The sequence below is a fragment of the Balaenoptera borealis genome (genome assembly GCF_965194805.1).
Source record: "Balaenoptera borealis genome assembly, chromosome: 6".
Classification (NCBI taxonomy): domain Eukaryota; kingdom Metazoa; phylum Chordata; class Mammalia; order Artiodactyla; family Balaenopteridae; genus Balaenoptera; species Balaenoptera borealis.
Window position 1 is genome coordinate 81,186,071 of NC_138863.1, and position 20,326 is coordinate 81,206,396.

Genomic DNA, 20,326 nt, shown 5'->3' on the forward strand with positions numbered 1-20,326 from the left:
CACTACAGTTCCAGACTCAATTGGTTCTGGATCTGATTCTCTGATTCTCTCTTGGCACTTATCCTCCTAGGCATAAAATGGCTGCCTCAGCCCCAAGCATCATGCTCTCATTTTACATTGCCAGAGACAGAATGGAAGGTAGAGCAGTGATTTCTCTCATATTCACAGGAAGACCATAGAGTTTATCACTTGAATTAGAATTTTTTCAAGTGAAAGAAAGTATTATTAGTAATTTTACCAGGACAATACACATAAACCAGCACTATCTCAGAAAAGTGAGATATGTGCTCGCCTTACTTATTAGAGACAAAAGCATTTCCCAGAAGCCCAGGGGGTTTGGAAGGGGCTCCCCTTCCCTGAGCACACTGACACCCATACAGGCTTCGGTTAACAAGGAAGAAGGTGGGTTAGCTGTTGAGTAGGCAACAAGCTGTATCTACCATCAATCCAAGTCCATGACAATAAAACTAAATTTCCTCTAAATGGAGAAGGAGACCTGCTTTTCTGAGGACACAGCTGCAGAAGGAGGTAGAGCTGTCATGGTAGTAACCATCTTTCCTCCAGACTTAAATCTTCACAAACCCCATTATTAGACAAAAAACTTTCTATCGTCCCATTTGAGTTAGTATTCTCAAAGTGCATAGAGCAGTGCCCTACGCTTGGGATGAGCCCACAGTCTGTCTTTCAGTGAGTGGGCATTCCATAGCTCAAAGCAGGAACATCCACCTGCAGGCAAGGATGCTGATGCTGGGAGATATATTTCAGTCTGAGTGTCTGGTTGAATGGCATTTATACTCTCAAAGTTGAGAATTCTAGAATAAATACCTTGAGACTTTATTCTAGCTTCATTCTCCAAGTCATAACAATGAAGTATTGCCTCTTATATAATCTCTAACCATGCCATTTAAAAAATCATTTGATGTACCTTTAAACAAAAATGCCTCAAAGTCCTGAAAGGTTATTCAGAAGGTTGGCAAGCAGTCAAACAGATGTGCAATCAAAATCTTTGTTATCCTTTTTTGATGGTATCTGAATCATCAGAAAACATAAAATCAATATTCTGTTCCAAGACTTTGTTTCTTATGGTGGGAACACATATGTAACATGCCTCAAAAACTGTAAATGCTGATGGCGCTGACTTAGTTCAAGTTCAGTATGTTCAAAACCAAAGGGGAAATACTCACCTGTCAGATTTTGACTTTATGTAGAGTATGATGGCTAAGGTCCGAAAACCAAGGCTTTGACACTCAGCATGAAAAAATACTTTTAAATCCTTATTATATTTCTATTGTTAAATCTTCATTTCTATCTGGAATAACTGACAGTGAAGAGTGGGGTAAAGAAAATTTTTTTTACATTTGCCTAAGTCTGATGCCTGACTTAAGCTGCTGCAACAAATGGTCTTATGAACATGGTTGTAGGATGCATGTGCTTGTATGTCATGTTTCAGGGGATCATGCTGGTCACTCAGGGAGAGTTAGACCCAACCTCCCCACTTCCAGAAGTATCTTTCCAACATCCCTGGGGACAGGAAATTAACCTACATGTCAACTGCTGATGCTCTCAGCTTGTGAAATATTGAAAACCCATAATTAAGTAGAAACCAATGGAAATCAGACAAGGTTCTGGGTTTTAGCATAATTATAACCCCATTATTCTAAAGTGATGGGTTCTACTCAGTTTTTAGAATGTGTTAGGGAAGCACCTCCCTTTCCATGAATGTATAACATGCCCAAGAAATAGAGACCCAAATATATTTTAGACTTTGGCTCCTGTGACAATTTATCAAGGAGGATTGGTACTCTTACGAATATTCTTCTCAAATGATAGTGTATGTACTCTAATCAATCTAGTCTATTTTTAACCAGATCTTCAGTATTTCATTATTGTTTTGGTCCATATTGCATTGTTCAACAACAAACCCCCAAAAATCAACTTAAACATTAAAAAACATTCTATTCCCCCATGTAATGAATAAGGGCAATTCTGACTTTTTACTGATTCCCCTTTATGGCAGACTTTTTTCATTCAACAAAAAAGAAATGATGACATAGGCAAAGATATTAGAAAAGTGCTTTCCAGAAAAAGTCATTTCTGGACTTAAATCATTGCCATTGAGGGAAAAAAAAGCAGTTTTGTACCTGTCTGATAAAAGGAACTTCATCCAGCACCTTGCAAAGTGAACTTGTCACGGTCTCCTGCTAAGCCTCAGATTGAACCCTGATGTCACCACGTCTATGCATTGCAGTTCTGTGTGCAAAGCTCTCATATCAAAACATGTCATCTTAGGAAAGGCGCAGAAGTAAAATTCAGTCTTAGGATCCTGTCCAAACGTATTAGAAGGTTGACAAACAGACTTGCAGGTAAAATTTTTCTTCTTCAACAATGGTCTCAAAAAGCCACAGAAACATGTTCTGCATGTGTGCTTTTAAACATGCCCCATTTATCTAGCCTACAAGTGTATATTGCTTGGCAAACGGGCATATTATTTTAGTCTGAGGACAAATTTCATCAAACTATGGATGATTTGCCTCAAGCTTCCCAGGCAGTGGTTAGCTCAACGGGGTTCTCAGTAAAGGCATGCCTAACTCAGGAAGGCCCCTGAGGAGGAAGGGATTAGAAAATAAAACAACTCCAATAATGAGGTTTTGTTCCTGAACTGTCTCCACACTCTTGTACTGAAAACAAAACCCCCTAAATAAGTCCAGTTGTTCTCAGTACACGAGTTCACGCTGTCTTCTCCGGGGTGGAAATCAAGTCTCCTCTATAGGATTAAAGACTGAAACAGGCTGGGGTGGCTTGAGCCAGCAGTGCCAAAATTTAATATAAGACCTTCGCAGCCAAGTCGCCCTTCAAACTCACAGTGCTGAAATAGTTTCTCTGCTATTTTGTGACACTTCTGTTCTAGAACTTGAGTTCTCTTTTCACCTCTACGTTATGTATTGACTTAAAAAGACGCTCAACTTTTAAAAATTAAATGGAAAAATATACATAGAAATAATATTGTAAGACAGGAGTAGTTATTCTGGGGTGTAAATTAGGAGTAGTATTTGTATTTTTATTTTTCAAGTATTCCTAGAACTCTTCAATGAGTACTTATTTGCATAAAGAAAAATAGATGCACAGAAAACTAATAGTCACAATAATTGTATTGCTGATATATTCTCTTTCTAAAATAAAGCTTCTAGATTTTTCTAAATGCAAATTTATGCAGTTCCCTTCAGTAGGTTTATTTTTACTCAACTTATTTCACCTTCTTCATTTCTTTAGAATTTCTAGATTTATTTTAGGTTGGAAAGAGCTGCCTCCTTGGTCCTGTTTAACAGACCTTTTAGACATTAGTTGAATACAAATAGATTATGTATACTGTGTTGTAACATATGAATACCTTCCAAGCATCTGCATATTACTCCTTCTCAGAGACATGTCTTAGGGTAGGGAAATTATGTATCTATGCATTGTGTGCAGCTGTAACTATGAGAGCTTAAGTGGAAAAATAATATAGGACCTAGTCTCTAACCTGAAAGTTTTATTTATTCATTATCTGTTCAAATGTTCCCAAAACTAATCAGCTGAAGCCCCAGAGTCCTGAATGATAAAGTGTGGAAGAGATGTTCTAGATCTGGGAGATTCTGAGGGCAGGGTTTATTAACTTTCTGCCTCTTACAAAATATAACTTTAATAGTGTTCCAGTAGAATACTTGATTTTTGAGGAAGCTTGCATACCAATGAGCCTGCCGGGTTGGTTAGCTGTAAAATGTACTTCCAGGTGGATCATTTAACGGTGCCTTCTGGTGCACTGCAAGAGCCCCTTTTAAATACAATTTCCACATTAATTTGAAATTATTCACGTGCATGTCTATCACTCTGGACAGGAGGGCAGAACATGTGCTTCTCCTTCCTCTTCAGTCCTACCAGAGTGCTTAGTACTTAGTTGATACTTATTAAATATTTATTCAATGATTCACTTAACAGTGTATTGATTATTTGAACTTTTAGATGAATAAAGCTATAGGAAGGAAATGCTGTTTTAAGAAGGCCTGTGCAATGACACAGGTTAGGCAAGGCATGACACTTCAGTAGCCTCCTCTGTCCAATCCTGTTCCCTCCTCCCTTCCTTTCATGGGTGTTGATCCCTAATTAACATCATGCATCCCAAAGTCTGTTTCAGCGTCTTCTGCCAGAGAATCCAACCCATGACTAACTGGAATAACATATAAGACAAAGCAAGACAAAGCCTTCAAGGCAAAATACCTCAATGGCCTCTGCACAAATGGCACATGGTCAAAGAGGCCTTTGCTGACCCCTGTCCCTAAAGTTCTTCCCCTCGATCACTCATGCCCATTCCACCCCTCTTCATTTCCCTGTGTTGCTGTAGTTTCCTTCCTAGCAGTATCTCTTCCTGGATTGCTCAGTGTCTCCCTGTGCCAGAAGATAAATTCCATAAAACAAAGACTTTGACATATTCATTGCTGTTTGCCCAGCCCTGAGAGCACTGCCTGCAATACAGTAGGCGTTCAATAATGAATGAATGAATGAACCACTGGTAGATTTATTATCTTAGAAACATAAAGGGAAAACCTAGAAGCCAGGTTCTATACATTGAAATTTTAATAAGAGTTCCTTCCTATGGTTAAATTAAAAAAAAAAATTACTGAATATATCGAATAGCCTCAGCAGTTAATTGGATTCAGCAGTTCTAACTGTAAGCCTTTGTGCAATCATGGAAATAATTACTAATTCATAAATCCTGAACAAATAAAAATCTGAGGCAGACCTAAGAGGATCATCACCCATCTTCCCCCAGCTATTGTATTTTGGCTTGGTTTCCATGTAACTTTTTCGTGTTCTGTTTTGTTTTGTTTTTAGAGAAAACTGCAAGGGTATTTGTTTCATGAAGATCTCATTCTTTTATAGGCTACACAGGGAGATCACAATAGAGGAAAAAGCAATGGCCAGGAAGGGAAGGGTAGAACATTATTCAATACAGGTTCAGCCTATTCATTAATTTACTTTAAAAGTATGTATTTAAAAGGGTGTGTTGAATGGTTCCTATGATCTGAGCATAATGCTAGACCCCTTACCTCATATGGAGTGTATATAAGTAGGAAAGACAGATAATAGGTGAACAGATAAGGAAACCAAATGATTACCACTGTGAAAACCCCTTAAAAGAACAAAAGAGTGCTATCCATGATAAAGAGTAAAGAGGGGCCAGGTGGGATTAAGATAGGATGATCACCTTCCCTAAGGAGGTGTCATTTAGGCTGAGACATAAGGGCAAGAAGGAACCATCCATGCAGTGATCTGGTGGATGGTAGATTCCACGCAAAGGGAAAAGAATGAGCAAAGATCATGAAGCAGGAATGACCCTGCTGGTTTGAGCAGGGTAAGGATTAGGAGGAGGCATTCATCTAGGTTGCAGAATTCAAGGGGGTGCCAAAAAACTCAGAAAAATAATACTTTAATGCAATATTTTCAAAATCAAAATTAATGCAAAGACCCATCTGTGATGAACAAAATATCAGTCTTTTAAATAAAGGCATGTTCAGTATTATTGACTTTTCTTTTTGCCTCATGCTCCAGTATAGCTGGGCATAACACTGGTAATGATCCTATCTTTAAATTTTTTATGTTTTGTGAGTTATTCACCTCACATTGGCCCCAGCCCTGGGAGTGAGAAACAGAAGCAGGGCAGAGTGCCTGGAGTGCAGTAAATAAGAGGAGAGCGAAGCAGGGGCCATTCAGGCTGTGGTAGAAGCATGGATTTTATTCCTGGGGTCACAGGAAGTCATTGAAGTGATTTAAGCAAAGGTGTGTTAAGCCTCTGTTGGCATTTTTAAAAGATCATTCGCACTATGAGTGCTTGACCAGAAGTGGGGTGACTAGGGAGAAGCTTAGATGTGGGTTGCCCTAGATTGCTGTGGTGGTAGAAATACATTTTAGAAGTAGAAACAAGGCTTACTGATGTGAGGAAACCACAGTGACCCCACCTTCCTGGTTTGAGCTGGGTGGATGGTGGTATCATTTACTGAGATAGAAAAGACTGAAGAAGGAAGGAGTAGATTGGAGGAAAGGGAGTAAATCAAGAATTCCATTTCTGGGACTTCCCTGGTGGCCCAGTGGGTAAGACTCCTTGCTCCCAATGCAGGGGGCCCGGGTTAGATCCCTGGTCGGAGAACTAGATCCCGCATGCATGCCAAAACTAAGAAGCCCACATGCTACAACTAAAAGATCCCGCACGCCACAACAGAGATCCCATGTGCCACAACTAAGACCTGGCGCAGCCAAAAGAAAGAAAGAAAGAAGTATTAAAAAAAAAAAGAATTCCATTTTGGTTTGTTGATGTTTGAAATGCCATTGAGCCATATACTACGTCAAATACACAACTGGAAATATGATTTTAGATTCTAGAGGAGAGATCTGAAGTAGAGTTAGAAATTTGGGATGTACCAACATAGAGATGACTTTCAAAGTTTTGGAAACAGATCCAACCATCTAGGAGAGAGCTTAGAACATGGCTTGTCAATCTTCACTTTTCATTAGAATTAATATTGTATCATTTCACATTTCACCTCTCAAACTTCACTTTTTCCTTGTATTTCCTACTTCACACTTACTACTTCCCACTCACAAATGTAAAACTTTGTAATGCTATACTTTTGTTTTGCCTGCCTGCTATTCTTTTGTGCCATTGTCATCCCATCTTTTACTTCTACATTCATCATAATCTCCACCTTAAAATGTTATCATTTTTGTTTTAAAGAGTCAGATGTCCTTAGAAGGGAAAAACCATATTCTTTTATATTTACACGTTTACCATGTTTTGTACTCTTCATTCCTTTCTATAGATCCAAATTTCCTCATGGTTTCATATCTCTCCAACCTGAAGCATTTAGTTTTTCTTACAATACCATTCTGCTGGCTAAATATTCTGTCACCTTTCATTTATCTGAAAATGTCTTTATTCTACCCTCATTTTTTAAAAAAATTCAGTATATAGAAAATACAGAGCAGAGACATTTGCTTTTTCTCTCACATTCAAGATGTCACTTGGTCTCTGTTGTCTTGTTTTTTGTCATTGTCTTTTGGTTTCCATTGTTTTTGATAGGAAGTCCAGCCATCATTTGTAGCACCATTCTCCTCTGTAATGTGACATCTTTCTCTGGCTGCTTTCAGGATTATTCCTTTATCTTTGGATTTCAGCAGTTTGACCATGATGTGCCTAGGTATGGTTTTTTTGTGTTTATTCTGCTTGGGGATCACTGAGTTTCTTGAATATCTAAGTTGATTTTTTTTAATCAATTTGGGAAATTTAGGCCAGTATTTCTTCAAATATTTGTCTGCCACATACTGTTCTTTTTTTTAGACTCCAATTACACGTATACCAGACCATTTGATAGGCCCCCAAGGCTATGTTCATGTCTCCTCAATCTTTTTTCTCTATGTTCTCCAGATTGGATATTTTTTATTGATCTTCAAGTTCACTGACTCTCTATTCTACCATCTTCAATCTGCTATTAAATCCACCCAGTGAATTTTTCATTTAAGTTATTGTATTTTTTAGTTCTAGATTTTTCAAAAATTTTATAGTATAGAAAGAGAGATGGAAGGTGCAGAAGAGAAGGGAAACGGGATCTAGTGAAAAAGATGAGAGATTTACTGTTAACAAATCCACAATGAAGGGGAGGAAGAAGACAGGTTCAGATGAAGATCAACTTTTAGATTCTATCGTGAGGAGATTTCAGAACTCCGTTCAACAGATTTTGATTTCTCAGTGAAATATGAAGCATGTTGTCAACTGGAAAGTAAGAGAGGCTTACAGAGACAGAAGATGGTAGTAAGCTGTTATCTTCAAAAGTAGGAAAGTTTCTTTATTAGGGAAATGAGCGAGGTTTGTTATATGAAGACTGTTTTTGTGATTTTCTCCCAATATGAGATGACATGGCTGAAGATAATTGGAAGTTTTGCAGACAGGTGTGACAGAGTTAGAGAGAGAGCACAGACTTGAGTGCACTTGATACCCAGTATAGTGATGAACGAAAAGATGGATAGAGAGCAAAGTAAAGACACAAAGGAACTTGTGAGATAGTGTTGGGATCACTTAAGTGAAGGTCATGGTGAGTTTGAAGATCTGTGGCAGTGAGGGTAGAAGCATCAGTGAGCCTTGTGTAGAGTTGGGAGTGATGAAAGGATGGGATGTTTAAAATTGAGAATTTTAATTTGGTACAGTTTCTAGTAAAAAAAAACACAAATATTTAGGCTATGAATATGAGAGGAGTTTGTGGTTAAGGAGATCGAGGGATTAAGACACTAGGGTATAAGATTGATAATAGGGCTTGGGAAGGTGAGAAATTTTAGAAACCCAAAGGTAAACTAGGTACAGAGGAAGGACTTTGGAGAGAAGAGAGAAATTAGGAGATGTATCAAGCAGTATGTAGAAAAGAGTCCAGGTGATGACAGATACTTGGGAAAGAGAGTGAGACTTTTGGAAGGATCAGAAATAAACAGGGATGAAACAGGGATGGTAGAACAAGTTTTGAAGGTCCCTTAGAGGGTGAAAACTTAGTTCTAAAGCTGTGGACCTGAATATTTAGGTCCTTCCAGCTCAAAAGCATTCTGGCAGCAAAATGATTTGTGAAAGCTATGAGCCATTCTTCTGAAGGTCTCTGACACAGGCTTGGGCAAGCTGATGATGAACTCTACCTCAATGGCAATATCAAATATGCCCAAAGATTTTTTTTTAAATGCATGTCATATATCTAGCTTTGAAGTTCCTCAACTATCCCTAAACCAAGTCAACATAATAAATTTAATAAATGTACAGATGGAGATTTTGTTTTCAATTTAAAGGAGAAATTAGTCATAGAACTATTTTAATCAATTAGCATGCATCTGAATTTGTTCAGGAACAAAGCAGCAACATGTACCCAGAGGCCCTTTTGAAATGAGATTATCACACTCAAATGTAGTTTATAAGTGTAGTCTCAAGAAACTTTCTGTTCTCTTCATGTTATGGGCCAGATGAAGTAATATTAAAGAGGAGTGTATATGTTAGAACTTGAACTCAAGTGGTCCAGCATAGCTCCTTAAGCAAGCAGCCCAGCCTCCTTCATGCTTGCAAGCTAAACAAGCAAACTACAGCATGGTTTCAAATTTAAAAACATCTTCATTACACATTCGTCGAAAAGGACCCTCTATAGGTGAAGCCAGTCACATTTATAATATGATGGGTGCCCTTCCATGTACTCTGACTTTTTGGAAATTTGTATTTTGGTATCTGTATTCTTTTTTGGTCTTTCCTGCTGCTCTTAGGGTGGGACTTGTTGTTACAAAGACCAACACCTTCAGTGTTGGTTGAGTTGTTACACCCTCAGTGTCTGACATATAGTAGGTACTCAAGAAGGATTTGTTGAGTGAATGGATGTAGACAGTCAAAAGAGGACAACTAATGTAGTCTGGTAAGGAAATAAAGCTGTAACCTCTTGAATCCAGGATCTAAGACAGAATAATAGTTTATTTTCTCCATCTGTTTCTCATGAAAAGTAAGAGTTAAAATAATGACATGAGTAAGAAAAATGATCAGACCCACTCTTAAAACTAAGTTTTGAATAGCAGTGCCCTGAAAAAGAGAGTCTTAATGCTTCTAGGACAAAGAAAATGAAGAGAATTTACTGGCTTGCCAAAATGTGCCAAGGAGTTGACTAGACCAGAAGGTTGTAGAAGTTCCTGCAGCATTCATAGAAATATTGAGACATTTGATAGTTGGTCTCTGTCTGAGTTAGTTCGGGCTACTGTATACAACAGAATGCAAGAGACTGGGCAGTGTATGAACAACAGAAATTTATTTCTCACAGTTCTGAAGCCTGGAAATCTGAGATCAGGGTGCCAGTATGGTGATGGCCCTCTGCTGGCTTGCAGGCTGCCAACTTCTCGCTGTATCCTTACATGGCAGAAAGAGAGCAAGAGAGTTCTCTGGAGTCCCTTTTATATGGGCACTAATTCCTTTCATGAGGACTCCACCCTCATGATCTAATCACCTCCCAAAGTCCCCACCTTCTAATACCATCACATTGGGGGTTGATATTTCAACATATGAATGGGTGGGGGAGGGCAAGAGGAACATTCAGTTCATAACAGCCTCTACCAACACTAAACTGAGCATAGCATTTCTTGGCATGTTGTAACAATTCACTCTAGGGCGACAAATAAAACAGGGGTATCACAGTTGGCACTAGCTGCACCATCGGAAGTTTCTGGTTCAATCCTCTTCTCTTGGCTGCTCCTTCGTATGGCTGCATGTACTATCACCTTTTCCAGTTACTTCAGTGGAAAACAGGAGTGGATAAATTGTATCTCAGTTCAAGGAAGAGGAAGTTGGTATACAAACATACACTTTAAAAAGAAAAAAATATGGTGAATTGGCAGTATATTCAATATATAGTAATTGCGGTAGCAGAAATCTTAAAGGACAACATCTAGACTTTGCCTCCAAAAATGATACAGCTAGATTGCTCAACAGTAGCAATGGTAATACACTTCCTGTGGCCCACCACGTACCTATGACCACTGAGCACTTCCCTGCGTGGCTCTCTGCAGCCACAGTACTTTGCACTGATTCATGTATTTCCTTTGTGAATATAAGCCCTGTTTTTCTCATTATAGTAAAGATTTACAAAAGGAGATGTACTTCCTCTTTTTGTTCTTTTCTTCTGTGTCTCTGCCTTTTCTTCTGTCTTTCCAGCTTTCTTTCCAACTTTCTCTTTATTTAATCTCCAAAGGGGTTATCTCAATTCATACGTCTCTATCCTTATCTACTACCACATCCTCACCCTCACCCTTATAACTCCTTGGCTCTCTCATAGTCTTGGAACTTGACTGAGTAAATGGAAAGTGTTCCATGCAGAAGGATCAGCAAGAGTTAGTCTTGGGTAGGAGTTTACTTAAGTCCTACCTCTTCTTCGGTGCATGTCTTGGAGATGTAGAGCCCTGTGAGAAGATGGAGGCTTAGCTTTACAATCATGTCATTCACGCTGGGGCAGGAAAAGAATGTCCAGCCTTGGGACTGAAAAAAAAAGGGTCACATGTGATCTCAAGGCCTGAGATATGGAGGTGGGAGGAGGAGGACTCATTCTAGCTGTAGTGTGTAGCCAAGACTGGAAACTCCTCAGACCCATCTACCTGCTGTGGCACCATAGGAATGCCTGGGGGAAATGTGTGTACTTAAAACCCAAAAAGAGCTGGTAACTTTAGGAACCCAGTTCCGGGGAAGCTCAGAATGACATTAAATGAACAAAACAACTGAAGACTTCTCATCTCTAACCCAGGACCTAGATCACCAAAACTCCCTTCTCTAGTGGACACATATCACCCCAGGCCCAGGTTATGGGACTTTAGTGCCGTGCCCATCGACACATCACTGTGGAGTTTCCAGCAATGGCTGGCATGGCGCCGAGTGGCCTGATTGTCAGTGATTCAACCGCATAAAAGCGGTGACAACTACTCCCAAAATAAGAGGACTGTTTGTGGACTGAGGTTGCCTGGATTTCTGTCAAGAGAAGATGATCAAATTCGTTCTAGATTCCTGGGCAGAGTGAACACTGTTGAAGTTCGTGGAGAAATCCCAGGAGGGGGAGCAGGAGGGAGAGAAGAATAAAACTATTTGTGATAGATGGAGGGAGAAACCATGACATTTAATGTTAAAAGTAATGAAATGCTGTTCTACGCCCATAGGTCACATGCAGACAATTCCTGCACAACGAAGCAGCAGGCAGCTCTCTCTGGAAGGAGCAAGAGTTGTTCAGTCAATGCACAGGGCAGCCCAGAGGGGCTGCATGTCTGTACCAGGGGTCGGTGGGTAAATGCCTCAGCTTCCTCACCCCTCAAGGAGATGTTGCTGAGGTTTCTCACACAGTTTCTCACAAGGTCCCAGGGGGATTAAGCCTCAGTTGTCCATAGGTAACCTGCTCATTTGTGTTCTCCTAAGGGGTTTGCTCCCTTCCCTGTCCTACTTCCCCACTCCCTGAAGTGTTTCCTGGGACAAGCTCTCCTCCCCCGATAGGAGAGAGAGAGAGAGACTGAAACCGAGAAGGGCTGGGTGGGAGTGAACACCGTTGAACCACCAATGGTCCCACGTGGGTGAGACCCAGAGGGGCTCCTGAGCTCAGCCTCACCTGCTGGTGCAAGTAGCTGTCCCAAGGGCAGGCTTCTTCACAGCTCCACCCCGGGACACCAGCCTCCACACCACCACAGAGGGCAGCTGGAGGAGGGCACACCTAGGTGGGGCAACCTCTGTGGCTTTTTTCCAGGTTGGCCTTGCCCAGTGTGACGTGGTCAGCCAAGGCAACAGCACATCTTAAACACCCATCTGTGCAGGACTCACTGATGAAGGGGAATGGGGTCCAGGCCTTGAGAGTGTTGAGCCTATTGTTGGGGGGAGGGATGGGCAGGCCACTTGGCCATGACTTCACCTTAACAGACAGCCTCCAGTTATGGCTTCTGAGGTTCAATGTGCAGTCGCTGGAGTGTACTGAAATAGTTCCAGGGAGGAATGGTCTCCATGCAGCTTTAAAGTTGTACAGTGTTTCCTGTACTGGGCTTGGAATGGATTTCTTTTATGAGTCTTGAAATTAATGTGTGAGTAGCAGCATCACACATCATCTCCTGTGTGTGTGTGTGTGTGTGTGTGTGAAGACCATTCATTTGTTCAATGGAACACTTTAAAAAATATACCACATTCTTCCTATCCTATTCTGACACATCTTTGTTTTTGAAAGTGTCAGGGCCTCAGTAAATGCTAATGGCTCAGGTCACACCTGACCTCTGAGAGGCCTGGAAAGGCCATGGACTAGAGAACTCAGACCAAACCCAAGCCCCATTTCTGCAGAAGTTGAAAGCTTCCCGGCCATAGGTCCCAGCAGCCCTCCAGGGCCCCAGACTCAGCTCTGCTGTCAGCTGTGGGATGTTGGGTCAGTCGCCCAAAGTCTGGGCTCTGTCTGTGCAGTGCAAGGCTGGCAGGACAGCATTATATGTCTGAGTTCCTCTGCCTGTGACATCTTAAGAAGTTAAAGATTTGCTACACAGCTTCCAAAGGTGAGTAGACCTCCTACAAGCCAGCTTCTTGACTGCCATTCGGAGGGGAGGTAAGCAGTACAGAGAGGAAGGGTGGCCTGGAAGCCAGGCATCTTGACTCTGGGCTCTTTGACAAAGTTTTGCTGGAGCAGCCTCTGGCCTGCGGAGCCCAGTAGGAGGCTGGACTCAGAGGACTGGGTCACACCTCATTTGTTCATCAGGTATTAACTGTCCTGGCTCTGTTCACCTCTGGTGATTGAACATGGACAGGAGAGGTTCCTGCCCTGCCTGGGGCTTACAGTCTAGAAGTGGGGAGGACATGACTATCTGAAATGACCTTATTTATAGTTTAGAGCCATTATTTTTAAAAGGGGGAGAATCATGTGGGGGGCGTGTGAAGTGGGGATGGCGGAGGGTGGAATGGTCGGAAAAGGCCTTCCTGAGCTCTTCCAGTTCTGAAGTAACTTGCCTTTGGCCCCATCATATTCACCCTGAGGGTCTCGGTTCTCGGTTTCTACAGCCCACAAAGAAAGGGGCTGGCCTCCCCTCTTCCTGCTCAGCGGGGTCCGGCTCCCACGCTCTGCCATCCACTTCCCCAGCGGGCCAGGCTGTGTGGAAACAGGCCGGGCCCGGGCTCGCCGCCGCTTCCCAAGAACTAACCGTCCCAGGTGTCCCCTATTACGCGGCCGCCGGGGCCTCCCTTCCACCCGCGGAGAATTCCCCAAGAGCCCGAGGCCCGGGCTGCTCGCGGCGGGCGGGGCCCACCTGTCTCGGCCCCGCCCCTTCCCGGGCGTCCCAGGTGGCTCGGGGCGGGGAGGAGCCGCACCAACGCCAGCCCGCCGCCAGTGAGCTGCTAGCCGGGACCGGGAGCCGGGAGCAGGGAGGCGGCCGGACGCGCGGACAGGCCCGGCGAGCGCGGCGGCGCTGGTGAGTCGGGCGGGCGCAGCGGGTTGGGGGCAGCGGTCGGCGGGGGACGGCGGGCCCCGCGCCCGGGTCCTGCGGGGCCGAGCGGCTGCGGCGGGCAGTGCGGGGCTCCCCTGCCTGGCGCGCCGGCGGAGCGAGCGCGCCGGGGTCGCGCCACAGCGGAGGGGTCGGGGTCCAGGAGCTGCCTGGGGGCGAACAGCTGCGACCCTCTGCACCGGGCTGGAGCTGGGGGCGAGGGCGGGCGCGGGGACAGGACCGGGGCTGCGTGGGTCTCTGAGCGGCCCGGGCGGCGCGGAGGCGCTCTGTCCGCGGCGCTGGTGGGGAGAGGGGAGGCTGGGGGCCCCCCTGCTGCGGAGAGCGCGGAGCTGCGCGGGGGGCTCAGGCCCGCGGGGGAGACCCGAGCGAGCTCCCGCCTCTCCTTCTGCGGCGCTTCCCAGGGGCCGCTCAGGTGCCGCTGCTCCCTCTGCCCGGCGCTTTACTTTTGGTGCTGGTGTTGAGTGTCCGACATACACCTGGGTTAGTTACCTGGGGCTTCCAAAAAACTGGGTATGCAAGGCTGCTCTGACTCCAGGGGCCTGCGCTTGTAAGGCTCCATCCAGGGCTGTGTGTCCTGGGGCGCTGTCGGGGGTTGGGGTGGAGGCGGGGGTGGGCAGGTGCGCTGCATCTCCCAGGCCCTGGCCATCGGTGTGATAAAGTGGAAAAAGTCTAGCATTTAAATTCTAGTTACTAGTTGTGTGACCTTGAGCAAGTTGCTTAACTTCGCTGATTCTCAGTTTGCTCAAAGGTAAAAAGGGTATTATAATCATTACAACGGCCTTAAGTTATACGATGTTCATAAAGCCCATAGCACGTTGCTTGATGAAAGTTCTCTCCATTTTTTCCCCTATGTGTTAATGTAACACTTCGTGCCTCCCAGAGGTCCCCACTCCTTTCTGAACAGAAGGGAGATCCAGGAGGCTCAGAGTACCCTCCTTTAGGAGGGAAGGGGGTAGTGGTGGTGTGTGTTTTGGGGGGTGGCATTTTTTCCACTCTCACTTGTTCATGGCTAGGCCTCCTCCAGGCAGTTTTACTTCCTGCCACCATTCTAGAAGTCAAGTTTGAGAGGTGACAGTGCACAGGTCCTGAATATAGAAGGGATGTTATCGGCTTGCTTTCATCATTACTGACTGTATTTGTCAGAATTCTTTTCTTTGGGTTGGGTTTGGTCACTTGAAAATTGCTTTAGGCAGTATAGAAATTGATTGGGTCACATAAATGAAAAGGCTGAGGGTTTTAGCTTAGGCATAGCTTGATCCAGGGGCTCACATAGGGTTGCCGGGCTTGTTCTCTCTCTTTTTCCCTCTGTGTTGACTGTTCTTAGTCTGGAGTGATAAAAAGCACTGGCATCTCAGGCTTATCTGTTCCTTTAGAGAGAGGGGGGGATAGGAGGGATGTCTCCCTCTTCTTCCATCGCCTCCATCCTTATAGCAAACGTTATTGATACACTAGACCAAAGCGGGGCCGAGCCATCTCAGTGGACGGGGAGTGGGTTTCCACCGTAGCAGTGGGTACTTTGCTCAGGTGCCACTGTGATAGTCAATCCCACCCCAGGTGCCGGGGATTAGGCAGGGACAGTTCCCAATGAGAGCTCTGACTTCTGGGCAGATAAAATAGGACCTGTTCATTGCACTGCCTCTGCCTTTGCTCACCACCGCCTAAAGAAGTCTTTAGTAGAGTGTAGACTGCCTGGGTGCCATGTTCCATCTGTCAATTGTCAAGTCTTATCCCAGGCAAGGAAGGCCTCCTGCATGTTCCTCCTTTGATTCCTTGTTTTGTTGTTTGCTTGTTGGTTCATCCATTCATTCAACATTTAATAAATGCCCAGCATACACCAGGGCCTCTGCCAAGGGTGAACATGTTTGCTTTTGAGACGCTCACGGTCTAGTTGGAGAGGCATATGTGCAGAGAACAGAGTCTGGGACTGTGTAACCGTCTGGGGACAAGCAAAGACTTCCCAAGGAAACTGTACTTGAGCTCTGAATTGGAGATAGTAGGGGATAGTAGGAGGAAAAGTTGCAGGGACTTCCCAGGCCAAGCGGTGTGGTGTGGTAGGGTACTTTCTGTTGTAAGTAACACTAGTTGGGTTACTTTACTGTCTTGCTTAAGAAGTCTAGAGGTAGGTGGTTCAAAGTGGCCCCAGTTCTGGGTTGGCTTCTTGAAGATTCTCTGGGTTTTCCCTGTCCTGCCACAGGGTGACTGGAGCTCCATCACGCCTTCACGTGATAACATCTAGAGCAGAAAGGGAGGGAGACGGCTTGCTTCTCAGTGATTCTCTAGATAACAAAGGTCAGAATTTCTCAGAGGTTCCCTGTGTCGCTGGCCAGAATGGTCATACGCCCGTGCTGAGCCAGTCACTGGCAAGGGAGGAGAGGGTGGCTGTGACTGTCGTGGCCCAGCAGTGTTCTGGAGCTGGGGGAGGGGCCACCTTCCTTGAGCACGTTGGTGCCCCTATCTGAAAATCGCAATTCGGTTAGCAAGGCAGAAAGCGAGACTGCCTTGCCTGTCGGGCTGTTAGGTAGCCGGTCACCCGTGTCTCCTGCAGGTGGTGACAGATGATGAAAGACATGGCCTTACGGGCAAGCAGGAGAAGCTCAGGATGATAGGAGAAGTGTAGGGTGTGGCAGAGGGGAGGGAAGGAGCTGAGGTTGGAGGCGCAGGTAGAGACAGGAAAACCCTGTGTTAGATGCCCTCTGGATATCACTAAGAAGCCTAAATCTCGGTCCCATTCCTCAAAGAGCTTACACTCAAAACCTGGGGAAGTTTTTCTGGGTCTGTCACACTCCCATAGTAACAGCAACAGTGGCTCACTCTGGGGGGGTAACTGTGCGGGGATCAGGGTGGAGGAGTTTAGGGAGGGGCCGTGTGTAGTTTGAAGAAGCCTCACAGCTGGTTCTGCCATACCTCCCACTCCCCAGTGCCCCCTTCACCCCTGCCCCTTATTGAGAACATTTGCTCTAAATCATGTCTTTGTTTCGCCGTCCTTACCTGTCTTCAAGCTAACAGGCTGGGACTGGGAGAAGATGCAGTTAGTGGTAGATCCTGGACCAGAAAACAATTCTCCTGATGGTAGTGCAGCAGGTGAGTGCTATATAATCGTGTTCAGTAGGAAACCAGCCTCCACTGTCTACTGCTTTTCTTTTTTTTAAACAGCATTTTAAAAAGTTTTTATTTATTTATTTTTTGTACAGCAGGTTCTTATTAGCTATCTATTTTATACATATTAGTTTATATATGTCAATCCCAATCTCCCAGTTCATCCCACCCACCCCCGCTTTCCCCCCTTGGTGTCCATAACTTTGTTCTCTACATCTGTGTCTCTATTTCTGCCTTGCAAACTGGTTCATCTGTACCATTTTTCTAGATTCCACATATATGCGTTATATATGATATTTGTTTTTCTCTTTCTGACTGACTTCACGCTGTATGACAGTCTCTAGGTCCATCCACGTCTGTACAAATGACCCAATTTCATTCCTTTTCATGGCTGAGTAATATTCCACTGTATGTACCACATCTTCTTTATTCATTTGTCTGCCGATGGCATTTAGGTTGCTCCCATGACCTGGCTATTGTAAATAGTGCTGCAATGAACACTGGGGTGCATGTGTCTTTTTGAATTATGGTTTTCTCTGGGTATATGTGCAGTAGTGGGATTGCTGGATCATATGGTAATTCTATTTTTAGTTTTTTAAGGAGCCTCCATACTGTTCTCCATAGTGGCTGTATCAATTTACATTCCCACCAACAGTGCAAGAGGGTTCCCTTTTCTCCACACCCTCTCCAGCAATCGTTGTTTGTAGATTTTCTGATGATGCCCATTCTAACTGGTGTGAGGTGATACCTCAGTGTAGTTTTGATTTGCATGTCTCTAATAATTAGTGATGTTGAGCAACTTTTCATGTGCCTCTTGGCCATCTGTATGTTTTCTCTGGAGAAATGTCTAGTTAGGTCTGCCCATTTTTTGATTGGGTTGTTTGTTTAATATTGAGCTGCATGAGCTGTTTATATATTTGGGAGATTAATCCTTTGTTGACTTGTTTGCAAATATTTTCTCCCATTCTGAGGATTGTCTTTTCGTCTTGTTTATAGTTTCCTTTCTTGTGCAAAAGCTTTTAAGTTTCATTAGGTCCCATTTGTTTATTTTTGTTTTTATTTCCATTACTCTGGGAGGTGGGTCAAAAAAGATCTTGCTGTGATTTATGTCAAAGAGTGTTCTTCCTATGTTTTCCTCTAAGAGTTTTATGGTGTCTGGTCTTACATTTAGGTCTTGAATCCATTTTGAGTTTATTTTTGTGTATGGTGTTAGGGAGGGTTGTACTTTCATTCTTTTACATGTAGCTGTCCAGTTTTCCCAGCACCACTTATTGAAGAGACTGTCTTTTCTCCATTGTATATCCTTGACTTCTTTGTCATAGATAAGTTGACCATAGATGCGTAGGTTTATCTCTGGGCTTTCTATCCTGTTCCATTGATCTATATTTCTGTTTTTGTGCCAGTACCATATTGTCGTGATTACTGTAGATTATAGTATAGTCTGAAGTCAGGGAATCTGATTTCTCCAGCTCTGTATTTTCCCCGCTAGATTGCTTTGGCTATACACGGTCTTTTGTGTCTCCTTACAAATTTTAAGATTTTTTTGTTCTAGTTCTGTAAAAAATGCCATTGGTAATTTGATAGGGATTGCATTGAATCTGTAGATTGCTTTGGGTAGTATAGCCATTTTCACAATATTGATTCTTCCAATCCAAGAACATGGTTTATCTCTTCATGTGTTTGTGTCATCTTTGATGTCTTTCATCAGTGTCTTATAGTTTTCTGAGTACAGGTCTTTTACCTCCTTAGGTAGGTTTATTCCTAGGTATTTTATTCTTTTTGTTGCAGTGGTGTATGGGAATGTTTCCTTAATTTCTCATTCTGATCTTTTGTTGTTAGTATATAGGAATGCAAGAGATGTCTGTGCATTAATTTTGTATCCTACAACTTTACCAAATTCATTGATTAGCTCTAGTAGTTTTCTGGTGGCTTCTTTAGGATTAGTTATGTATAGTATCATGTCATGTGCAGACAGTAACAGTTTTACTTCTTCTTTTCCAATTTGAATTCCTTTTATTTCTTTTTCTTCTCTGATTACCATGGCTAGGACTTCCAAAACTATCTTGAATAATAGTGGCGAGAGTGGACATCCTTGTCTTGTTCCTGATCTTAGAGGAAATGATTTCAGTTTTTCACTATTGAGAATGATGTTTGCTGTGGGTTTGTCAAAGGGTTATATGGCCTTTATTATGTTGAGGTAGGTTCCCTCTATGCCCACTTTCTGGAGAGTTTTTATCAGAAATGGGTGTTGAATTTTGTCAAAAGCTTTTTCTGCATCTATTGAGATGATCCTATGGTTTTTATTCTTCAATTTGTTAATATGTAGTATCACACTGATTGATTTGCATATATTGAAGAATCCTTGCATCCCTGGGGTAAATCCCACTTAATCATGGTGTATGATCCTTTTAATGTGTTGTTGGATTCTGTTTGCTAGTATTTTGTTGAGGATTTTTACATCTATATTCATCAGTGATATTGGTCTGTAATTTTCTTTTTTTTTGTAGTATCTTTGTCTGGTTTTGGCATCAAGGTGATTGTGGCCTCATAGAATGAGTTTGGGAGTGTTCCTTCCTCTGAAATTTTTTGAAAGAGTTTGAGGAGGATGGGTGTTAGCTCTTCTCTAAATGTTTGATAGAATTCACCTGTGAAGCCATCTGGTCCTGGACTTTTGTTTGTTGGAAGATTTTTAATCACAGTTTCAATTTCATTACTTGTGATTGGTCTGTTCATATTTTCTGTTTCTTCCTGGTTCAGTCTTGGAAGGTTATACCTTTCTAAGAATTTGTCCATTTCTTCCAGGTTGTCCATTTTATTGGCATAGAATTGCTCTAGTAGTCTCTTACAATGCTTTGTACTTCTGCAGTGTCTGTTGTAACTTCTCCTTTTTCATTTCTAATTTTATTGATTTGAATCCTCTCCCTCTTTTTCTTGATGAGTGTGGCTAAAGGTTTATCAATTTTGTTTATCTTCTCAAAGAACCAGCTTTTAGTTTTATTGATCTTTGCTATTGTTTTCTTTGTTTCTATTTCATTTATTTCTCATCTGATCTTTATAATTTCTTTCCTTCTGCTGACTTTGGATTTTGTTTGTTCTTCTTTCTCTAGTTCCTTTAGGTGCAAGGTTAGGTTGTTTATTTGAGATTTTTCTTGTTTCTTGAGGTAGAATTGTATTGCTATAAACTTCCCTCTTAGAACTG

At 43.0% G+C, this 20,326-nt stretch overlaps 1 protein-coding gene across 10 annotated transcripts in view; it reads left to right on the top strand.

Moving 5' to 3' along the window:
- Positions 1 to 13,811: 13,811 nt before the first annotated feature.
- The window catches only part of LOC309631151 (uncharacterized protein), a 143,527-nt gene continuing 137,012 nt past the window's right edge, over positions 13,812 to 20,326 (top strand). Inside the window, exon 1 of one of the 10 annotated variants that reach the window (XM_082397263.1) lies at positions 13,812 to 13,998. The gene's annotated coding sequence lies outside the window, so the exon portion shown is untranslated. The remainder of the gene's footprint in view (positions 13,999 to 20,326) is intronic. The other 9 variants (XM_082397264.1, XR_014246098.1, XR_014246099.1 and 6 more) reach the window with 9 other exon arrangements.